This window comes from Babylonia areolata, chromosome 24 (assembly GCF_041734735.1).
Source record: "Babylonia areolata isolate BAREFJ2019XMU chromosome 24, ASM4173473v1, whole genome shotgun sequence".
NCBI lineage: Eukaryota > Metazoa > Mollusca > Gastropoda > Neogastropoda > Buccinidae > Babylonia > Babylonia areolata.
In genome coordinates this window covers 47,736,277-47,761,753 of record NC_134899.1, presented here as the reverse complement: position 1 = coordinate 47,761,753, position 25,477 = coordinate 47,736,277, and the positions used below count along the sequence as shown (strand labels likewise).

General features: G+C 40.4%; 1 long non-coding RNA gene across 1 annotated transcript in view; it reads left to right on the top strand.

The window, feature by feature from the left end:
• Window positions 1–25,477, top strand: part of LOC143298843 (uncharacterized) — a 53,705-nt gene that overhangs the window by 6,870 nt on the left and 21,358 nt on the right. The window contains exon 2 of the long non-coding RNA XR_013057439.1: window positions 8,265–8,384. This is a non-coding gene — a long non-coding RNA (uncharacterized LOC143298843). The remainder of the gene's footprint in view (window positions 1–8,264; window positions 8,385–25,477) is intronic.

Sequence of the window (25,477 nt, the reverse complement as noted above, 5' to 3'; positions counted from 1 at the left end):
TTTGTTCTTTCTTTTTGCCAAAGTTTGACAGCCGCATGTTTTTCTATCCAGGCTCTCTCTGTGTCGGTATTCCACCATGGGGGCTGAATAGTTTGCATCCTGTTCAGTGCCGTTCTTTTGTTTCTTCTGCGTCTTAATTTTTCGATGACGGTTGTCTCTTTGGTTTCATACTGAAATGGATCACGCAGTTTCATACAGGGTTTATCGGACAGTTTCTGTAGACTGAAAGCTACCGGGAGGTGGTCGCTGCCTTGGTATGGAAGCGTCTCAGCATTCATTTCTGCTCTGAATTTTGGAGATGTTAGAGCGATGTCGATCACACTGTCACTGTCCCCTTGTCTTGTTCCAAGGCGAGTTGGGGATGTGGTTGTTAAAGGGCTAAGAAGAATTTCCCCTATCATTCCTTCAAGTGCGAGTCCTTGTGGGTTGGTGTTCTGCTGGTCCCATAACTTCAATCTTGCATTGAGGTCTCCACAGATAATGACCGAGTCTCCAAGTTCGTTCTCTATTTCCTCTAAAAAGGCCCAATCCTCTTTTGTTGTGCAGGTTCCTGGGTGAACGTAGGCATTGATGAGCACGATGCTTTTGTGAACTCCGTCAGGTTTTTCAAGACGCACCCCCAATAATTCACATGAGTTGCTACACCATTTCTCTAGATTTATGGTGGAAACTTTGTTTTTTAGGTTTTTGTTCAGTATGATTGCTACCCCTCTTCCTTCATTCCTTTGAAAGACTGTGAAATTCTCAAAATGTATTGGTCTGTCTGCACTTGTCCTGGTCTCTTGGAGACATAGAATGTCAAAATCATATGCCAATTTCTCAATTGTTGAGATTCTCATTCTTGCGCTGGAACAATTCCAACTGCCGATTCTAAAGAATTTCTTTGACAGCCGCTCTGCTTTTGTCATTCTGCTACCTAAGCACGATCTTTTCCCACCTCTTTTGCCACGCCTGTTTTGGGGTTTTGGGGATCTGAATTTATGTCTCGTGCTATGCAGCTGATCCCCGAGGTGCACGCGAGACAGGGTTTTGTTGGTATCCATAGAAGGGTGTTCTATGTGGTGAGGGAAAATATTCGGTCACCCTGACAGAGCCTCTTATCAGGGAAGGGCAATGGATGTCCATCTGTGTGGAGTCCGTCAGCCTGGTGTCGCCCTAAGGCCAGACTGCATACAGTTAGTGACTGTTTAACCCAACAGCCATTCATCCCATTGGTACTGTATGAAAGCCGTGGTATTGGGGATTTTGTCAGGTTGTCTCCTCTTAGCCAGTGGAAGGGTGCATCTGGGTGTTTTTGAGTAGCAGATTTTGCAGAAAAAAAAAAAAAAAAAAAAAAGTCGTCTTCTAATATTCCCCGAGCGAGCGGAGCGATTAAACAATAACGCGATAACAAATTATTAATCAACTTCACAGAAAAATCACTTATCTTTGCTTTGACGCTTGTAGGCTGTCTTTCACATACATACTGGCCACAGTGGTTTTAACACTTGACCGTTTCGGCCCTATACACAATTTCAAATACTGCCCACACACACTTCTCTCGTGGTGGGTCCGCCAAGTGTTACACAACTACAACGGTCAATCTGCGCGCACTCCCAGCCGGTGCTGCACCGCTTATAGGCCCTCTCTGTCATTCACTAACAATTCAACAACTAAACAACAATGGGATGACAAGTTTTGATCCCTCTCACTAATTTACTAATAATTCAAGCATTAAACAATAACGCGATAACAAATTATTAATCAACTTCACAGAAAAATCACTTATCTTTGCTTTGACGCTTGTAGGCTGTCTTTCACATACATACTGGCCACAGTGGTTTTAACACTTGACCGTTTCGGCCCTATACACAATTTCAAATACTGCCCACACACTTCTCTCGTGGTGGGTCCACCAAGTGTCAGTTGAAACATACAAAATACCTTCGTTTTCTGTAACTCGGTATAGTTGCTGTGGAATTTAGATTGTGCATTAAAATGTAAATGATTAAGCTTCTTCTCGTGTACTGCTTTCCGTGTACACCTAAGTTATAGGCATGCAATGGTACGAAATGTCTGACGGCATTTCGGCGCCACAAAACTATCTCTTCTTCAAGCCATTGGAATTTGTCAGTGCCGATTTGAGCAAAATATGTTTTTACAATACCTAGACATTTTTATAGCGTGTCTTGCAGATGTTTGTATTTCTGTTATCAATCTGATTAGTATCGTGCATGTATAATTGTGTTGTAGTTGGTTTAAACGAAGCATTTCATTGTCGATCACAAGTGCCAAAAGCACCGCCAAGCGGTGCCGACACGGGAGCTGTCCGCTGAGTTTTCTCTTGAATTTTGACATCAAAAATCTTTACTCTAGAAACAGATTTTATAGATGATTTTTATATAGTTGGAAATTTAGGATGTTCAGTTACTTAATTGTTGCAATTATATTACATATCGCGACGTATTAATTGTTGTAATGTACAAAAATGATACATTAACTCGTTAAAAGCTCGTTCATTCAGTGACTCTTTTTGTTTACAGTTTTTAACTACATTATTTTTGTAGAAAATGGTTTAAGAAAATGCTCGTCTCTTGTAGTTTTGTGTGATATATAATATGTCTATGTTAGTTCCCCGAGCCAAAAGTCAGAAGCCGCTAAATTTGGTCAAACAAACACAAGCTTGGCCCCTCAAGGCTCGCGGAGGGCCGGTTTCGTGATTCGCTTCGCGGCGCTGGCTTTGCGGTTCGGCGGAACAGAATATAAGGAGTGAGCGAGTGCCAGACTAATAGAGAACTCTCCTGGCCTGGAAGATTGAGAAAATAAAAGAAGAAAACCAGCGCACTGCCTTCCCGAGTCTACCTTGCCTGGCTGCAGCTCTCTTCTGCACAACACCTTCTATCTGTCTTCACCTTCTCTAACTCCACCTTACCACCCCGTCACAGAAGCGTGCAATAGAAATTTCCCGTCAACATGAACAAGTCAAGGCGCAGATGTTAGAACAACGTGCTTCAGCAGTAGATGCAGTCCGGGACAGCTCCAGAGGTGGTTATTCAGGTGGTTACCAGGGCAATCCCCATGGCAACGCTGGTGGTCATCGACATGCTGATCGTGGTTCTTTTCACAATGAACATTGTGGCAGATATCGTGGTGCTCGTGGTGGTCAACACTCTACTCAACGTGGACGTGGTGGAGGTGGACATCATCCCAAGCGTGACAGGTGTGGTAGAGACTCTCAGATAAAAGACTTGGACTGCCCTGCACGGGGAAAGACATGCCGCAGCTGTGGTAAGCTAAACCATTTCTCAATTTGTTGCCGCAGCCGCAACCACAATGTTGCCTCTGTTGAAGATACTGCTACATACTTTCTTGGCTCTGTTGATTCAAATGAACCTCCATGGCACACACAATTGAACATTTGTGGAAAAAACTGTCAGTTTAAAATTGATACTGGAACAGATGTTTCTGTCATGTCCTTGGCCCAGTACAACAAGCTTTACCCCAGACCTTCTCTCAATCCCAGTAAAGCAACACTGAAATCACCGGCTGGTATAATGAAATACCATGGTCAGTTTATGACATCAGTGATGCATGGTGATATTGCGAACTTTGATTTGTGCATATTTGTTGTGGATGCAGATACTGACAATCTTCTTAGTCGCAGTGCAGCTTGTGGTCTTGGACTTGTCAAGAGAACGGAAAAGTTAGACAACGTCAGATCATCAGTTTTCGGAGACCTTGATGACCAACCAGTCAAGTGCAAACCAGTGAAAATACAGTTGAAAGAAAATGCAGAGCCCTACAGTTTAGGCACAGCATGCAGAGTTCCTATACCTCTCATTGAGAAGGTGAAGGCAGAACTGGGACGGATGAAGAAAATTGGCATCATTGAAGAAATCACAGAAGCTACTGATTGGTGTGCACCCATGGTACCAGTCTTGAAGAAGAATAGCAATGTAAGAATCTGTACTGATTTCAAACGTTTAAATGAAGCCGTCAAACGTGAGAAATACATGCTTCCAACCCTGGATGATGTTCTACACAAACTGAACAAAGCTAAAATCTTTAGCAAACTTGATGCAACTTCGGGTTTCTGGCAGCTACCACTGGATGAAAAGACTGCAAAGCTGACCACGTTCATCACACCCTGTGGTCAACACTACTACAAGAGACTGCCATTCGGAATCTCATCAGCCCCAGAAATCTTTCAGAGGACTATGGAGGAAATTTTGGCAGGTGAAGAAAACATCTGTTACTTTGATGACATTCTAATATACAGTGAAGACGACGTCTCCCATGAGAAGCATCTTGGCAGCATACTCAAGAAACTTGAATCAGTTGGACTGAAACTCAACAAAGAGAAAGCAGAGCTACGGAAAAGGGAGATTGAGTACCTAGGACATCGTATCAGTGAAGAGGGCGTGAGACCTGATCCAGCCAAAGTCGAGGCTATCCAGAACTTGCCTGACCCACAGAATGTCGCTGAATTGAAGAGAATTCTCGGAATGATCAACTTTTTGGGCCGCTACATCCCAAATTTGTCTACGACACTTCAACCAATGAGTCAGCTGCTTGAGAATGACAAAGAATGGTCATGGGATGAGCCACAGTCTACAGCATTTTGCAAAGTGAAAGAACAGTTGTCACAAGAGCCTACACTTGCGTTCTTTGACTTGATGAAACCAACAACTGTTAGTTCAGACGCTAGCAGTTACGAACTTGGTGGAGCCCTTCTTCAAGAGCACAATGGGATCATGAAGCCAATAGCCTTCTGCTCAAGGACACTGACACCAGCGGAGCGTGGTTATGCTCAAATCGAGAAAGAATGCCTTGCGGCTGTCTGGGCATACGAAAAGTTTGAAAAATATTTGGTTGGACTTGAGTTGTTTCAACTTGAAACTGATCACAAACCCCTGATTCCACTAATCAACACAAAAGATCTTCATGAGGCTCCTCTACGATGTCAGACTGCTCATAAGACTGATGCGCTTCAATCCAAAAGCAAAGTACTCTCCTGGAAAATTGCTAGTGGTTGCCGATACGCTTTCAAGAAGCCCACAGACAGACAAAAAAGGAAAAGTCAGCGAATCTACCAGATGATGGACGATGTTGAAGCTCACCTCGACTGTGTTCGATCATCATGGCCAGCTTCAGACAAGCGTCTTGAAGAAATTGCGTCCAAGACTTCTGAAGATCGAGTCCTCAAAAAAGCACTTGAATACACAGAGAAAGGATGGCCCATCAACAAGAGTCAGGTCAGTCCAGACCTACATGAGCTGTTTGCTATAAGAAACGAATTGAGCACACACAAAGGTCTACTCATCAAGGGCAACAGAATTGTTATCCCGACATCACTGCGAAAAGAGACTCTGGAAATCATTCATGCAGGACATCAAGGTATTACAAAATGTCGCGAACAAGCCAGCTCTTCAGTGTGGTGGCCTGGTATCAGTCAAGACATTTTGAAGAAAATTCAGACCTGTAGGCACTGTGAAGAAAAGAAACCCACCCAAAAGAGAGAACCTCTGATTCCAACTTCACTACCAGAGTATCCATTCCAGATGGTGGGAGCAGATTTATGTGAACACAAGGGCAAACAATTTCTAGTGCTCATGGACTATTTTTCAAGATACCTTGAGATTTCTCATCTCCCAGATATCACCACAGCAAGTGTCATTGGGAGCATGAAAAACATCTTTGCCCATCACGGGATCCCAGAACTGATTGTGACAGACAATGGCCGACAGTTCATATCAACTGAGTTCAAAGGTTTTGCAGAGTCGTGGAATTTTACACATGCTACCAGCAGTCCATACTTTCCACAAGCAAACGGAGAGGCAGAGAGAGCAGTGCAGATTGCCAAACACATTCTGCGACAAGAGGATCCATTCCTAGCTCTACTCTCATACCGTGCCACAGCAACAGCACCGACAGGAGTGAGTCCAGCAGAGTTGGCCATGGGTCGACGTCTACGTACAACACTCCCAACTCTTCGATCCAACCTTGAACCAAAACTGTTCAAGAAGAGCACTGTCATTGAGAATGATGCTAGGGCAAAGAGAAACAACAAAAGACACTTCGACAAAAGCTATGGAACTCAAGTCTTGCCAGAACTTCGTCCAGGCGATGTCGTCCTCCAGAAGTTAGATCATGAGCGAAAGTGGTCTAACCCTGCAACAGTCCTGAACCAAGTTGCTGAACGTTCATACGTTATACAGACTTCTTCTGGCAACCAGTACAGATGAAACAGAAAACACCTTCGTCTGTCATCACCTATGTTTCTCCCTAGTGGCCTCAGTGGAACAGCTGTTGACACTCCCAGAACTCCTGTTGCTGAGCCGCCTGATGACAGTCCCAGTCCTGATGTTCCAAGTTCTCAAGACAACCCAGAACCTCCAGGACAATCTCAGGCTGACACCCAGAGACAAAGTCAACCTGATTCCCATCCAGCAGCAATGCCAGTCCGGACAACGCGGAGTGGACATGCTGTCAACATTCCTGCCCGCTACAGATACCGAGACAGTTCCTGCACCTGTACTATGCATGAAGTTACTCTAACTCAGTAACTGTATTTCATTTTATTTATAACAGAAAGACAATCAAGAAGAAAGGAAGGGGGGAAAAAAAGAAAAAGAAAATGACATTGTTCAATTTTGGTGCATGAGCTAATTTTATTGATTTAAGTCTCCCCCTCGGTTATTTCCAAAGACTTTAAACATAATTTACTAGCACACTTAGAACGTGCTTTATGTCCATTTAAAAGGAGGGAGATGTAAGATGATGTCACATTGCAGACGACACGAGTCGTCCTTTCGCTTTCGAGTCTCGCATGCGAGATCGCGTTTCGAGAGTTAGTTCAACGGTCTGCTGGTTGTGTTTTGTTACAAGCTGTGTTAATTATAGTTAAAAGAAAACTTCATTGCCAGTGTTCTAGTGTTGTTTGTCCGACTCAAAATACTCGGCACACGTCACACCATGCATATCCTGCTTCATCCAACATGGTGTCAGCAGCACAGTGACTATGCTAAACATCTTTTGTCATTATTTGAGCACTTTTCACACATATGACCAGAACATGATGGTATACAATGTTCACAGTCTTCTTCGTCTTGCTGGTGATGCAAGGCGGCATGGTCCATTAGATTACATTTCAGCTTTCCCGTTTGAAAATTTCATGAAGCAGCTTCTGAGAGCTGTGAGAAAACCAAATATGGCGTTACAACAGGTGGCGAAAAGGTGGTATGAAGCAAGTACTCATTAAGGAAGAGATTGAAGCCATTCAAAAAAGCAAGTGTTCATAAAGAACATAACTCTGGACTGATTCCACGGGGAGTAGCATGTGATGGTCAGTATAAAGAAGGACAGCTGGAACATTTCCGCATCAAAACAAATTTGAGAGACAACTGTTTCATTTGGTAATGAGATTGGTCTTGTCTGAAATATTCTGTCAATCAATTCAGTAATCTGGCTTGTGTATCAGGTGTTTGCAGATATTGATGTATTCTTTAAATACCCATGTAATTCAAATTTATTGAGAATATATACTGTGGCAAATGTGACCCAAATGCTCAGAATGAATGCCATTGAAAAGTTCACTTTTGAAAATGTTCATACAGAAATGGTTTTGTTGTTGTTCCTGTATTTCACTCAAGGCAGAATTGACTTGATAAGGTCAGATGGATGCTTGGGCTGTACTATCTGTTTTGTTCAGTTTTTCCTTGATTGACCAAGTATTTTCAGTGCCCATCTGATCCAGTTTTTGTTTGTTCGTTTGTTTTTTTAACCAGTTGTACATAAGCATAAGTAGACATTTTAAACGGCAGACCAGAAAGTGGTTTGTTCATGCCAGATGGCTGAAAAACACATTTGACAATGGTATAAGTAGTGTTCTTTATCTTCTTTGTTTTGTGATCAGTTAAATGTTTTTGTTTGGTTTCAGTGCCTGACAAAAATAGTACTGTACATTCACTGTTTAAATAGGATAGGAATAAATGCTCATTATAATGCATAGGAAATATAAATTTGTTGATTGCAATTGTTTTTCATATTATGTACTTTGTTTCCTAAGCTGAATTTTAATGCAAAAAGATTCATTATCTGAAACCGTATCAAAGAATATTCATATCATAAGTTTCATTTCTAAGTTACTTAAACTAGGATAGATAATGGGGAAAAAATGCAACATGATGTCAAACTATATCAATGACTTATTCATAACCAGGAAGTATTGAGTCTACTTAGCACTCAGACGAGTTTCTTTTTCTGTTATCATTCCTGTGATTAAGATTCTGACTGGGGAGACCTACTGGCCATCTTGTGGAGGATCAGTCAACAAATTTGTCAGGCTGGAGCTGTGCCAGGTCACTCTTGGACTAGACATCCAGTATGGATCATGACTTCAACTGGTGAGTGTAACATTAACTTCTACTAGTACTAGTTCTACATGGGCTCTTCAATCAATCAGTCAGTTGATCAGTCCTTTATTGTCCTCTTTAAAACAACACATAAATTTGTCTTACAGTCAACAACATAAACATGAACACTGTGTAAACACAATGTTGTTCCAAGATTCTCTCTCACACACTCACACACATGCGCACATGCACACAAACACACACACACGGTCACAGTCACATGCACAGGCATGCACCAAACACATCGCTATGTAAAGTGTCACAAAAAAAATGTTGATATTGCATGACTAACTCGGGAATGATAAATGATTTAACATTTTAAGTGTATGTGTATTATTTCTCAAGAGCAACATGGAAAAAGTATTAAAACCAAATCTACTGTTAAAAGGGGATAGTGTAGGGGGAAGGAGAAGAAGGTGAAGAGGTAGAGTAGGATAACAGCAGAGGATGGGTGCACAATCCACTCTCTCCTCGTACCACAGCAGGGTCTTTTAGAAAGATGAATTGAGGTGTTTATTTCTCTAACTTAACAGCACACCTGGAACACACACAATATTAAAACCCAGGTTAAATCAATACCAAAACATATGCTAGACATAATTGCACTGATGTAACAGAAACATCATTATGTTGTCTGGACAAGTAAACAATTCCACAGATAACCTTTCTCCATTCTGACACTCAGTGTCTAGCCGTACACTCTCTTCTCAAAAAGATCTATGTAAAAATATAAAACAAGCTTCATATAGCTTACCATCAACAATCAGTGGCACATAAGTTAATGTGCACCAAATATATGACTAACAAATACTAACTCCCAGTGTTTAACTCCTGTTAAACCACCATAGAATAATAGCTGTCGCACCAAGTATGTGGCAGACAGTTACAAACTCCCAGTGTTTAACTCCAGTTAAATCACCATACAGTAATAGCTGTTTCCATTAAGACTGAACAAATCTGTACTTTGTCTCTGCAAAGTATCTCATTGGTAAAATTTTTACATGGGAACCATATTGTTACCAAGTAATATGGTAAATATATAGCAACCTGTGTGCACCAACATAGGACTGCCTGTCAGTGGTCTCAAATCTTATTGAACACATACAGCTATGTGTTACCCCCACTGGCATATAACACATGACTACAGCACATGGTAATCACAACTACCAAGTCACACATGTTCCCCATGTTGCATTATCACTCATGTGCACACACACATGGAAACACATGAACATACAGTTAGCCTGTAGATTTGTTCACCTTGAATATAACCATCACCACCTAACATACAAAATAGGTATGTCAAACCTCAAAATAACTCCAACTGTTGCAACCAAAACATTCTACACAGATGCAACACACATAATCTCTGTGTTTCTTTGTGACTGAATGCTTACATTGTTCCCACAGTATGTCAACAATTGACACACCACTGACATGTTACTGAACATTATCATTTATGCAAGCCAAGATGCACAACATGTAAACCCAAACATGATGTCCAAGCATCATACCATAAAATCAACCTATAGGAAACAGGAAAGGGGGGGGGGGGGATAATCAAATACCCTAAACCAGTACACCATTTAGTCATGTATTGGCTACATTGTGTATTTTAACCACTTTTCCCTCAGTCACTAGCCTCAAATACATTTAAGCCATACACATGCTGGCTATGCTCTCTCACAAGTCATGGTATCTGCATCAACACATTCCAGTTACATTAACTGTAAAATACCACATCAGCTAAAAAGGATCTTTCAATGCTCTTGTGACACAACATCACAATTCTACAAACTCCAAACTGTTTCCAAAAACCATAAAGTAAATTGTTAACAAAGCAAATTACCAGTACAAGCATTACTCACAGCCCCCAACGTTTCAGGGTTCACTTGATATTCATGTAGCAGAACACAATCCCACTGAGCCAGTGTGTTAGTCACAGAATCCAAGTATACCATAAATCAAGCATTCAACTAAGTCCGAAAAATAGATGCTAGTTTGACACTCACAGCCCCCATGGTACTGTCTTGACCGTCTGGCTCTCCTGGCCTGCTTCAAGGAAGGAAAAGAAAGAAACCCCATTTGCCTATTCATTTTATCCTCTTCACAAGCTGGCGCTGTATGCAAACTATCTTCCGACCCAGAACGTTTCCAATTGGCTGAAGTTAACAGACCAATCTGGGACCAACTGTGCTAGACTTGCACATCCAACACTTTTCTCACAGAACCCAGCATTGTCAAGGAGAAGGGGAGGGGAAGGGGGGGGGGGTGATGAAAAGAGGAAGGGAAGGAGGAGGAAAGATTGCCCAGCCCTGATTCTGTTCTAAACAGTTCATGATAAACACACCACACCATGTGGTGACCATTGAGGCAGATGCCATCCTGCCAGAGATCGACATGGGGGGTAAGGAGGGGGGTTGGGGGGCAGGGGGGGACGGGGTTGAGGGTGATGGGAGTGGAAGGGAAAAGGGCAGGGGGTGTATAGGAAGAGAATGGTCAGAGGAGATACCATCTTTACTTAGTATTTCTTGATAACTTACTCCCTCTGTACTTGGCCAAGGGAAGGGGGGGGGAAGGGAGAGAGGGGAGGGGTGTTGGTGGGGATAGATGCCATGAAAGGGGGGTGTGGGGAGAAGAGTAGGGAGGTAGGAAGGAGGGGTCCATCAGTGCGCAGTGTGTCTGAGAAAATCCCATGCTTCCACCATAGGCTTCTGACACACTATAACATATGCAAGAGCTGAATGACAGACAAGTGGAGAGAGAGCCAGGCACATCAACTGATCATACTATTCATAGCCATGTTTCAACTAAACACTAAACATCAGAAACTGTAGTCATTTGTTGTGTACTGTGCCAGCCATCTAAAGAGAAAAGATCTTACCTTTCACAGTGAAAGGGCAAGTCTGTCATGTATCCTGTCATATATCCTGTCAATCACAAACAGTAACAATTTACATTTTAGTATATACGTGAAACTGTAAATGTAATGTAAAACTCTCTCTCTCTCTCTCTCTCTCTCTATATATATATATATATATATACACACACACACACACACACATATATATATATATATATATATATATAAAGATGATGGGGAAGAGGTATCATCACGCACGTCTGTTTATGTATATTTGTGCGTGCCTATGTGTTGTGGGTAGCTGTTAGGTACACATGTTATGTTGAAATGTATGTATCCATTTTGTGTGTGTGTTTGTGTGACGGTGTGTGTGTGCTTGTGTTTGTGTGTGTGTGACTGAATCACATTTTGCTGTGTGTATGTAACACTGATCTAGTGTGTTATGCAAATAAAAGTGTTAAAATTTTAATCATAACATTATAATATAAATTCATCATTTTAAGTCCAGTCCAGTTACTCAAGGAGGCATCACATTCACAGAGATTGGACAAATATATATATATATCTATCTATATATATATATATATGTATAGGAAATTTTGTGTGTATTAAGTAAAATGTCAGCTTTCAAAATAAATTAAAATCAATCTTAAAACTTTCATCTAAAGTTGGCAGGAAAGGAATGATACCCGATTTCCTCATAAATAAGGGTGCACGTTGTGGATGAGACTTCTTCAAAATTTTTGTTTTTGAAAAAAATATTGAAGTTACAGCCACAATAAGTTACCAGTGGTCTTGGCTGATCAGCTTCTGCAAAATAACTGCAAATTTTTAAACATATTCAACTTGAGAGCATTGTACAGAATGGGTAGGTTGATGGGGCATTCCACAACAAAGGTTCCCAAGAGGGAGCAAATATTACTCAAGTTGCTAGCAAAAATGACATATATGAATCTGTTTTCTTTCAGCTCTCTAGCTTTTTCTTCCATCCATGAACCCAGTCATGCATTTCATTGTAGAAGAACCACAATAAATAAGAAATAAAAGGTGGATGATGCATCTTTATTTCTTCACAAAATGGCATTTGATTCACAAGAGAGAAAATGCACACCAAAAAATATCTTTTTTGGCACTCACAGGTTTCCTGGCATCAGCAATAACATACTGCTCGCTACCTGAGCTGTTCATACTGGCCTTTTTGGATCAATGAATAGGTCTTGCATGCCCTAGATTCATGAGCATCCTCCCCCCCCCCCCCCCACCCCACTACCACCCTCCCCCCATCCCCCAGCTGGATGACAATGATGGTCATTATCGATCTCGATAGACACTCAACCACCTGAGCTGTTCATACTGGCCTTTTTGGATCATTGAACAGGTCTTGCATGCCCTGCCATGAGCAGCCCTTTCTGCAACATGTTAGATACACAGATCAGCTCATAAGAAAGACAAAAAGTTATATTAAATTTAAAACATACAACCAAAAACAGAGCTCTCAGTTTAATATATGTTTAGGATTTTGTCAGTTTCTGTGTGTTTTGAGTGGGAGGAAAACACTGTGAGATGAATGTATTACTGAATGTCTTAGGTATATATGATTACTAAACATTGAATATTTTATTGTTAATATGCACATCATACTTAGTATCTTATTCTTTGATATATATATTTTGTGTACTCACCTTTATTTGTGTGTGTATGTGAGAATGCATGTCTTCGATATATATATATCAAAGTGAATATTTCATTCACAATATGTGCATGGTATTTTGCATTTTATCATTTTATGAATTATCTCTTTGTTTCCTGTTTCATGCAGTCGAGATGCATAGCATATCATGGGTTACATGAACACACACACACACACACACACACGTTATACTCTTAATTGCTGGATCCCAGATAGTGTTATATAGTTTGACTTAACCTGATGTGCAGCTTAGGCTATGGGTATTATTGTACTGATTTTCCTTTTTACTAATTTTAGTTTGTTAAAAATTGGTGTTGATTTTTTTAAGAAACAGGATGTTCAGGAGGTGGGAAGCTAGTGATGGCTTCCACCTTGGCTGATCCACGTGGATGCCATTTGCATCGATGATATGGCCTAGGAACCTGATTGATGGTTTTGCGAATTCGCATTTGTCATTCAGGGTGAGACCAGCTTCCTGGAGTCGTTGCAGGACTGTCCTCAGGCGCTGGTCGTGCGTTTGCTGGTCCTCTGCATGGACGAGGATGTCGTCCATGTGGCAGATGACGCCCTCGATATTCTCCAGGATCTGAGACATAAGGCGCTGAAACACTTCACTGGCTGAGCTAATGCCAGAGGGGAGGCGATTGAAGCAAAATCGCCCAAAAGGTGTGACGAAAGTGGTGTAGAGCCTTGAGCCAGGGTCTAGAGGTACTTGCCAAAATCCGCTTTTAGCATCAAGCTTGGTGAAGACTTTGGACTTTGACAGCTTAGCCAAGCTCTCGTCTACTGATGCCATGGGGTGAACTTCCCGCTGCACGGCTTTGTTCAGCTGTGTCAAGTCCACACAGATGCGGACTGCCCCGTTTGGTTTCGGAACGATGACGATTCCCGAGCACCAGCTGGTGGGTTCCGTAACAGGGGAAATGACTCCTTCTTCCATCATTCTGTTGATCTCACGCTTGACTTTTGGGACTAGTGGATGGGGAATTTTGCGTGGGGCATACAGGCATGTTGGACGGGCTTCTGGCTTGAGGGAAATGGAGTAAGGGGTTTGCAGCAGCCCGAGACCAGTGAAAAGTTGAGGGAATTCTTGCTTGAAATCCGTTGTCTGTGTCACATTGTGGATGCGTGCAACTAAGCCAAGCTTGGTGCAGGCTGATCTGCTGAGGAGGGAGCATGTCTGTCCTTTGATGACATATAGTGTTTCTGTTGTTGTCTTTTCTTTGTGCTGCAGCTGTGCTTGAAGGTTTGCCGAGTATGTTCAGTTTGGTATTTGCTGGTCCCTTCAGGGTTTTGGTGGGCTTAGTCAAAGTATGTGAGGCTGCCCATTTTTCTCCAACCACTGTCACTGATGCCCCCGTGTCCAGCTTGAAGGTGTGAGGACAGCCATTGACAAGGACTTCAGCTGACCAGCAGTCTTCATCCTGTAGATGGTAGACATGACCCAGGAAATGGCTGTCATGGTCAATGTCCCCGTTGTCTTCCTCGTCTTCAAACAGCTCATGGACTGCCCTTGGGCAACGGGCGTGTCGAGGAGCTTGGCTACTGCGGCATACTGCTTGGAAGTGTCCATGTTTGTGACACTTGCTGCATGTTGCGTTCTCAGCTGGGCATTTGTCTCGACTGTGTGGCTCTTTGCCGCAATAACCACAAATGTTGCCAGCAGCACTGCTGGCCTTGTGGTGCTGGTACTGACTCCTTGAGTTGAAGCGTTGGTTGTAAGTGGCAGGTGGTTTCCTATCTACCAGGTTGACTGAAGGACTGCCTCCGATTAGCTGCTGGCTTTCTTTCCTGGCCTCTGCCTGCCTGTTGAGTTGGACAGCTTGGGCCAGTGTCAGTTCTGCTTTCGACTGTAGCTCGTTTGATAGAGTGTCATCGATAACGCCAACCACGATTCTGTCTCTTATTAACTCTTCTTTCAAGTCACCAAAACTGCATTCGTCTGCCAATTTGTGGAGGTCTTGAATGAATACATCAATGGTTTCTCCGACTGCCTGTGAGCGTTTGTTGAATTTTGCTCTTTCTGCAATTATGTTTTTTCTCACGTTGAAGTAACCAAATTCAATTGTGTCCTCGTTTACACATAGGGTGGCAAGAATGTCGTCAGCACTTTCTCCCATGGTGTACAGAAAGGTGCTCACCTGTTCACTTCGTGATCTGTTCATCAGTCCGGACGCCGTCCAGTATCTTTGGAAACGCTGGCGCCATTTCAGCCAGTTCGCTGGCGTGCCATCAAACGGTTTGGGAGTGGGGAGATTGAGGGGTCGATGGCCGTTGTTGTCACTTGCCTGCTGATTTTCTGCCATGTTTTGGGGGTCGATGAGACCGTTGCCACCATGTAATATTATGTAAAGGGACAAATGGAGTCCAGACAGAGCGCTTCTGTGTAAGCCACGTTTATTCCGCCAAGTTCAGATTAACCGAAGTTATTTCCCTTAGCTCGTCTCAATACACAAAGCACTACAAATGCATGCATCATACTACAACTGCACTGTTCAAATTAATCATATATCTCTTCACATTACACTTTTTTCATACTCAGACATACATTAGGTAGCGGCAGCCCCCATGGGCGATGCCGGGAAACCTATGAACGCCTAAAAAATTGACTAATTTTGAAGTGCATTTTCTCAAATTTGATTTCATTTTGTGAAAAACTATCCAACTGAAATAATTATTTATCATCCATATTTTTAATTTCTTTTATTGTGTTTGCTTTATACAATGCGTAATGAGTTCGCGGATGGAAGAAAAAGAAGTGTACTGTAACGCGAAATAGCGATCCTTGTTCAATGGCGGCCGGCGTCTTTCTGAGCGCGACACAGTTAGTTTCAACCACATAGTGGAAAAAATTGCATCCGTTGTTTTCCATTCATTGGTTACTGTTTGAAAAACTGGGAGCCGTGAAAGGCTTAAGTTCAAGGAGAACTTTCGTGTGTTTTTTTCCAAGCCTTGGGCGAAGTAGGGTAGTTAGATCTGAGCGCAAAGTTACGGGAATTTTTCGGCTATCTTTCAACGCCTCGCGCAGTTCGAAAATGAAATCTGACCCTACGCGATACTGTATGAGCGGTAAAGAGCATTTTCTACTGATTTCAATGGTATCCGAAACTAAGATTTTTGATCCATGGTCAATTTGCTCAAGCGATTCAAAAGCAGGTACCCCTCTTCGTCAGTTGCGTCGGCCCAATCAACATTCGACACAGGAGAGCGGCACTTCATCTAACACAAAAATGGCATTGTTTCTCCAGAAAATCTTAAGGTTCATCAGTAAGTTTTATACTATTTTTTTAAAACAAATGTCTTTAGCACTTTCATGCACAATATTGAGCTGAAATTCTTTGAATCAGGATTTTGATCGATGTCAGTACTGAGCAGCTTGGATCTATTTCATCAGTGTTTTCGTAACGTGACACCATGTTTCAATCGGAACACGATTTATCTTTTTCTGAGTAAAACACACAAAAACTATTGATACAGAATGAAAAATGGACATGTTAAAACAGAGCCAATTACTAATATTTGATTGATTTTTGCTTTAGTAAGCAAAATATTACCTGGGTCTAAAACCGGAAGTGCTCGGGACAGCATTAGCGTCGTCTGCTACAGACTCGGTGAGTGTTAAATAAGTGAGTAAAAAAAAATTGTAATGTGGTTTCTTTTTCCATAAGATGAGCATTTCATTCAACATCACACAAAAGTCTGATAGTCTGATATTCTAGTTGCTTTCTGCTTCGATAGCTGTGAAACTTTATATTAACCCTCAAAGTGCTGGATATAATAAAACATACTTCCAGAAATCATGCTTAAAACAAAGGGATAGTTTGCCTCCGCTACCTGTGCTCTGATTTGGGGCATTTGTATGCTTATCAGTAAGAATAAATAGGTAAACCTATACATTTTTGGAAAGTAGAGTGAATGAAGAATCAGATAAAAGTAAGAAAAAGGCTGTACCTTGTAAGTAGTTGGAGATATTCCACAGGATATAAACAACAAATTTTGCAAACTTGTTTTCCAAAAACGTCAACCACAATGTTTATAGGTATTTTCACATCTTTTATAGAGTCAAAATATCAAAATTGGCATTAAACTGTGCAGAAAATGTTCTGGCTGCAGAATCATGAAATGAATATAACTGAAACAATGAAATTATAAGCACTGTATTATTTGTTTGAGACACACCCACCGACGCCACGCACGCGCACATCTACAATACTTTATGCAATCACAGGCAAAAACAGAAATAAATGTTTTCTTTTAGCTCATGTTGCTTTCAAAAGCAGCAAGAATGCTTTAAATCAAAATAATTTCCAGTTTTCTAGCTTGATTTGGTCAAGAAATCACAATAGACCCATGCCTAACCCACTTTACCACCCCTCCCCACCCCCATCACCCACCCCCCAGTTTTTGTGGCTGGAGACACAAAACTGAATGAACAACAAGCAAGCCAGCATGCCCAAGTGTCAAAATAACAAAGCCGTTTTCACCAGAATCCCTGTCAGCAAATGAATCATCACTAGTGACAAGGTCACACATTTCCTGAGCTTTGTCAACTTCAGTGTCACTCATTGTTTACAAAAAATACGAAGATCTGGACTTATAAACTCGGCCAAAGTTTGTGCAAACACAAGCAGGGAGGCAGTAACACCAGAACGAGGCAGTTTTACGAAGGCTGCCGAGCATAGCCGTACGATGTCGGACCTTATGTAAACAGAGCCACGATCGTGGCCCATCGCACTTTACCGGGAAAGCCACGATCGTGGCTCATCGCGCTCTCCGGGTTAATATCTACAGACAGATAGTTACTATGCTCTCACATTCCTAAAAGAACAAGAACACCAATTCATACTAACCCCCCCCCCCCCCACGCCCCCCCACCCCCACCTCTGCAAACCTCACTTTAATAATTTGCTGAAAGTTGTATAATCATTCCCCTCACTTGTCTCTGAGTATCATCCACCAATGGTAAGTAGAGGGGAGGGGGTTGTCAATGGTTGTGGCAAACTTGGCACTGAGCCAAATCACTGACCACTTGCTCCGGCTTAGAATCCCTGACTGCTGACCCACCACCTCCTCCCTCCAGTCATCCCCTCCCCCATTTCTTTCCTGTCAGTGGAGTAGGTTGTGTGTGAGTGAGTGAGTGAGAGAGAGAAAGAGAGCAAGTTTGCATTTGCACATGTATGCTTGTGAGTATGTGTATGTATGTCTGAGTATGAAAAAAGTGTAATGTGAAGAGATATATGATTAATTTGAACAGTGCAGTCAACATCCTGTTTCTTAAAAAAATTAACACCAATTTTTAACAAACTAAAATTAGTAAAAAGAAAATCAGTACAATAATACCCATAGCCTAAGCTGCACATCAGGTTAAGTCAAACTATATAACACTATCTAGGATCCAGCAATTAAGAGTATAACGTGTGTGTGTGTGTGTGTTCATGTAACCAATGATATGCTATGCATCTCGACTGCATGAAACAGGAAACAAAGATAATTCATGAAATGATAAAATGCAAAATACCATGCACATACTGTGAATGAAATATTCACTTTGATTATATATATATCTAAGACATGCATTCTCACATACACACACAAATAAAGGTGAGTACACAAAATATATATATCAAAGAATAAGATACTAAGTATGATGTGCATATTAACAATAAAATATTCAATATTTAGTAATCATATATACCTAAGACATTTAGTAATACATTCATCTCAATCATGAAATGTAGTACCCTTAAGTGGAAATATTTGAGTAAATAATCGCATGCAACAAACACACATAAGTTGAACAGTACATGTAGGTGGCAAAGCTCTTGTCAGCAACTGGAAAGGACAGACCCCCAAAACTTCAGCCTCAGTTGCCAAAGCGTAAGTTATTGCTGCAATTTGAGTTATTGTGTGAAAGGAAAATGTAGCCAAATAGTTCAGTGCAGTGAATATTGTGTTGCTGTTGAATGCATACTTACCTGTCAGTATGTAGGTAGCGGCAGCCCCCATGGCCGATGCCGGGAAACCTATGAACGCCTAAAAAATGGACTAATTTTGAAGTGCATTTTCTCAAATGTGATTTCATTTTATGAAAAACTATCCAACTGAAGTACTTATTTATCATCCATATTTTTAATTTTTATTGTGTTTGCTTTATGCAATTCGTGAATAAGTTCGCGGATGAAAGAAAAAGAAGTGTACTGTAACGCGAAATAGCTATCCTTGTTCAATGGCGGCCGGCGTCTTTCTGAGCGCGACACAGTTAGTTTCAACCACATAGTGGAAAAAATCGCATCCGTTGTTTTTCATTCATTGGTTACTGTTCGAAAAACTGGGAGCCGTGAAAGGCGAAAGTTCAAGGAGAACTTTCGTGTGTTTTTTTCCAAGCCTTGGGCGAAGTTGGGTAGTTAGATCTGAGCGCAAAGTTACGGGAATTTTTCGGCTATCTTTCAACGCCTCGCACAGTTCGAAAAAGAAATCTGACCCTACGGGATACTGTATGAGCGGTAAAGAGCATTTTCTGCTGATTTCAATGGTATCCGAAACTAATATTTTTGATCCATGAGCAATTTGCTCAAGCGATTCAAAAGCAGGTACCCCTCTTCGTCAGTTGCGTCGGCCCAATCAACATTCGACACAGGAGAGCGGCACTTCATCTAACACAAAAATGGCATTGTTTCTCCAGAAAATCTTATGTTTCATCGGTAAGTTTTATATTATTTTTGAAAACGAATGTCTTTAGCACTTTCATGCACAATATTGAGCTGAAATTCTTTGAATCAGGATTTTGATCGATGTCAGTAACTGAGCAGCTTGGATCTATTTCGTAAGTGTTTTCGTAACGTGACACCGTGTTTCAATCGGAACACGATTTATTTTTTTCGGAGTAAAACACACAAAAACTATTGATACAGAATGAAAAATGGACATGTTAAAACGGAGCCCATGAATTCCAATTACTAATATTTGATTGATTTTTGCTTTAGTAAGCAAAATATCATCTGGGTCTAAAACCGGAAGTGCTCGGGACAGCATTAGCGTCGTCTGCTACAGACTCGGTGAGTGTTAAATTAGTGAGTAAAAAATTGTAATGTGGTTTCTTTTTCATTCAGCATCACACAAAAGTCTGATATTCTAGTTGCATTTTGCTTCTATAGCTGTGAAACTTTATATCAATATATACAGACAGATAGATACTATGCTCTCACATTCAGAAAGAACAAAAACACCAATTCATACTAACCCCTCCCCACCCTCCCCCACGCCCCTCCTCCCCCTTTCTCCTCAGCAAACTTCACTTTCATAATCAGCTGAGAGTTGTATAGCCATTCCCCTCCTTTGTCTCTGAGAATCTCCCACCAATGGTAAGGAGAGGGGAGGGGGTTGTCAATGGTTGTGGCAAACTTGGCACTGAGCCAAATCACTGACCACTTGCTCCTGCTGAGAATCCCTGACTGCTGACAGTGATATAACCCACCATCTCCTCCTTCCAGTCATCCCCCTTCCCCATTTCTTTCCTGACAGTGGAGTTGGTGAGAGAGAGAGAGAGAGAGCCAGAGCAAGTTTGCATTTGCACATGTATGCTTGTGAGTATGTGTATGTCTGAGTATGAAAAAAGTGTAATGTGAAGAGATAAATGATTAATTTGAACAGTGCAGGCAACATCCTGTTTCTTCAAAAATTTAACACCAATTTTTAACAAACTAAAATTAGTAAAAAGAAAATCAGTACAATAACACCCATAGCCTAAGTTGTACATCAGGTTCAGTCAAGTCAAACTATATAACACTATCAGGAATCCAGCCATAGTATAATTGTGTGTGGGGGGGTGGGGGGGGGGAGGTGTTCATGTAACCCATGATATGCTGTGCATCTAGACTGCATGAAACAGAAAACAAAGGGAAGTAAACACATATTTCATGAAATGATAAAATGCAAAATACCATGCACATATTGTGAATGAAATATTCAGTTTGATATATATCTAAGATATGCATTCTCACAAACACACACAAATAAAGATGAGTACACAAAATATATATCAAAGAATAAGATACTAAGTATGATGTGCATATTAACAATAAAATATTCAAGTAATCATATATACATAAGACATTAAGTAATACTTTCATCTCAGTCATGAAATGTAACACCCTGAAGTGGAATATCTGAGTAAATAATCGCATGCAACAAAGACATCCATAAGATGAACAGTACATGTAGATGGCAAAGTTCTTGTCAGCAACTGGAAAGGACAGACCCCCCAAAATTCAGCCTCAGTTGTCAAAGCATAAGTTGTTGCTGCAATCTGAGTTATTGTGTGAAAGGTAAATGCGGCCATATTGTTCAGTGCGGTGAATTTTGTGTTGCTGTTGAATGAATGCTTACCTGTTAGTATGCCATTTTATAATTCTGTTATCACAGTGTTTTCCTCCCACTCAAAACACTCAGAAATTGACAAAAGCCTAAACATATATTAAACTGAGAGCTCTGGTTTTGGTTTTAAGTTTTAAATTGAACATAACATTTGTTCTTTCTTATGAGCTGATCTGTGTATCTAACATGTTGCAGAAACAGCTGCTTATGGCAGGGTTTGCAAGACCGATTCCATGATCCAAAAAGGCCAGTATGAACAGCTCAGGTAGCGAGCAGCATGTTATTGCCGATGCCAGGAAACCTGTGAGTGCCAAAAAATGAGAGATTTTTTGGTGTGCATTTTCTCTTGTGAATGCCATTTTGTGAAGAAATAAAGATGCATCATCCACCTTTTATTTCTTATTTATTGTGTTTCTTCTATAATGAAATGCATGACTGGGTTCATGGATGGAAGAAAAACTAGAGAGCTGAAAGAAAATAGATTCATATATCTGTCATTTTTGCTAGCAACTTAAGTAATATTTGCTCCTTCCTGGGAACCTTTGTCGTGGAATGCCCCATCTGTATAATGCTCTCAAGTTGCATTTGTTTAAAAATTTGTAGTAATTTTGCACAAGATGATCAGCCTAGACCACTAGTAACTTATTGTGGCTGCAACTTCAATATTTTTTTCAGAAACAAAAATTTTGAAGAAGTCTCATCTGCAGCATGCACCCTTTTTTAATGAGAAAATCAGGTATCATTCCTTTTCTGCCAACTTTAGAGGGAAGTTTTAAGGTTGATTTTAATTTATTTTGAAAGCTGACATTTCACTTAATACACACACAAAATTTCATGGTCCTACTTGTGACAGTTACTGAAATATGCATCTTTGCAGCATGCTACCCCAGTAAACAGTCTTTTTTCCACTGGTCAAATTGAAGATTTTTCAAAGTTTGAGACTCTGATATTTAAAATTCAGTCAACTGTCCTGCCTGAAAAAAATTCAGTGCACTTTCTGTGATGTAATCTGCAAGATATTTTATTTTGTAATGCAACTGTCTATTCGTTTCAGTGCTGTAGACCTTCAAAGCTGCTATTCTGTGCACATTGACACGTCTTGATTTTCTATTTCCTCCTACTTTGACAGACATATTTTCCAGTTTCTTTGCTGCTGAAGTGTTAGTTTTTTCTTTTGCAATATGCCATTATCCTATGGTTTTTAAAAGTATATGAGTTTTCATTACAGTACCCTCATGGACAGTATAATATAACTGTGAAAATGTGAAAATATTAAGTACTAACAGCATGTTCGCATCGTCACATCTTTAAAATGGAATATCTTCAGAACCAATCAAGATATTCACTTACTTTTTTTTGTGTTTTTCATATATTGTCATGTTGTTTGCCAAAAATCACATTTCAGTCATTGTAATGAATATTTAAATTTTCACTGCCACCACCTACAGTATGCCATTTTATAATTCTGTTATCACAGTGTTTTCCTCCCACTCAAAACACACAGAAATTGACAAAATCCTAAACATATATTAAACTGAGAGCTCTGTTTTTGGTTGTATGTTTTAAATTTAATATAACTTTTGTTCTTTCTTATGAGCTGATCTGTGTATCTAACATGTTGCAGAAAGGGCTGCTCATGGCAGGGCATGCAAGACCTATTCATTGATCCAAAAAGGCCAGTATGAACAGCTCAGGTAGCGAGCAGTATGTTATTGCTGATGCCAGGAAACCTGTGAGTGCCAAAAAAGATATTTTTTGGTGTGCATTTTCTCTCTTGTGAATCGGATGCCATTTTGTGAAGAAATAAAGATGCATCATCCACCTTTTATTTCTTATTTATTGTGGTTCTTCTACAATGAAATGCATGACTGGGTTCATGGATGGAAGAAAAAGCTAGAGAGCTGAAAGAAAACAGATTCATATATCTGTCATTTTTGCTAGCAACTTGAGTAATATTTGCTCCCTCTTGGGAACCTTTGTTGTGGAATGCCCCATCAACCTACCCATTCTGTACAATGCTCTCAAGTTGCATTTGTTTAAAAATTTGCAGTTATTTTGCAGAAGCTGATCAGCCAAGACCACTGGTAACTTACTGTGGCTGTAACTTCATTATTTTTTCAAAAACAAAAATTTTGAAGAAGTCTCATCCACAACGTGCACCCTTATTTATGAGGAAATCGGGTATTCCTTTTCTGCCAACTTTAGATGAAAGTTTTAAGATTGATTTTAATTTATTTTGAAAGCTGACATTTCACTTAATACACACACAAAATTTCCTGGTCCTACTTGTGACAGTTACTGAAATATTCTTTGCAGCATGCTACCCCAATAAACAGTCTTTTTTCCGCTGGTCAAATTGAAGATTTTTCAAAGTTTGAGACTCTGATACTTAAAATTCAGTAAATTATCCTGCCTGAAAAAAATTCAGTGCACTTTTTGTGATGTATTCTGCATGATATTTTATTATGAAATGCAGCTGTCTATTCTTTTCAGTGCTGTAGACCTTCAAAGTTGCTATTCTGTGCAGATTGACATGTCTTGATTTTCAATTTCCCCCTACTTTGACAGGCATATTTTCCAATTTCTTTGCTGCTGAAGTGTTATTTTTTCTTGTGCAATATGCTATTATCATATGGTTTTTAGAAGTATATGAGTTTTCATAACAGTATCATCATGGACAGTACAGTATGACTGAAAATGTGAAAATATTAAGTACTAACAGCATGTACGCATCGTCACATCTTTAAAATGGAATATCTTCAGAACCAATCAAGATATTCGCTTACTTTTTTTCTTCTTCTTATATTGTCTTGTTGTTTGCCAAAAATCACATTTCAGTCCTTGTAATGAATATTTAAATTTTCACTGCCGCCACCTACATACATACACATACTCACAAGCATACATGTGCAAATGCAAACTTGCTCTCTCTCTCTCTCTCTCTCTCTCTCTCTCTCTCACTCACACTTATCTTCGTTAAATAACACTTCTCTACAATTGTTTTTGAAAATTTTTGATGCTCAGGTACAACCCGTCCTGCAATATGGTTCTGAATTATGGGGTCTGCATAAAGCCGCGTTGGAATGTGAATCTGTGCATTTGTTTGCGTTGAAGAAATTTCTAGGCGTAGATTTGCGTACACCTAATGATCTTGTTTATGGTGAAACAAATAGACATCCGATATATATTAACTCTGCTATACAGTGTATACGTTATTGGCTTAAGTTGTTACAAATGGAAGATTATAGAATACCTTACAGAGCTTACAAAATGTTGTATGAGTTAGATATTAGGGGAAAGAGAAATTGGGTCACAGATGTACGTATTTGTTTACTTAGATATGGATTTGGTGATGTATGGTTGAATCAAGGTGTTGGTAGTATAAATCAGTTTGTAAGACTTTTCCGGCAACGCTTGATTGATTGTAGATGGCAGGACTGGAATTACCATATTCAAAACAGTGAAAGATTTAGCTTCTATAGAACTTTTGGACATTCGCATGATGTTAAACAGTACTTGGTATGTAACATGGACATGTATTTGAAGTATGTAACAACAAGATTTAGGTTAGGCGTGTCAGACTTAGCTACACATTACTATAGATACAGAGATTTTACTGACAATGATTTAATTTGCCCACTATGTAAAGAAGACAAAGAAGACGAGGTACATTTTGTTTTTCGTTGTCCAGCTCTTTGTAGAATTAGAGAAAAATATATACCACCTAAGTACTATCGACAGCCATGTTTATTCAAACTGAGTTTATTATTGTCATCCACGAGACATGCTGATATATGGAATCTGGCACTGTTTTTACACCAGGCATTTAAATTTCGGGATATCGTGACATCTTAAGATGCTGTACTTCATTGCAGCGTTTATGTAATGTGTGTATGTATTATGGTTGGTTATATATTTTCATTTTGTTTGTTATTACTTATATTGTCACTTACCCCTTCATAAGGGGCCTAGGCCTATTAATGAATAAATAATCTGAATCTGAATCTGAATCTCTCACTCACACACACACACCTACTCCACTGAAAGGAAAGAAATGGGGGAGGGGATGACTGGAGGGAGGAGGTGGTGGGTCAGCAGTCAGGGATTCTAAGCCGGAGCAAGTGGTCAGTGATTTGGCTCAGTGCCAAGTTTGCCACA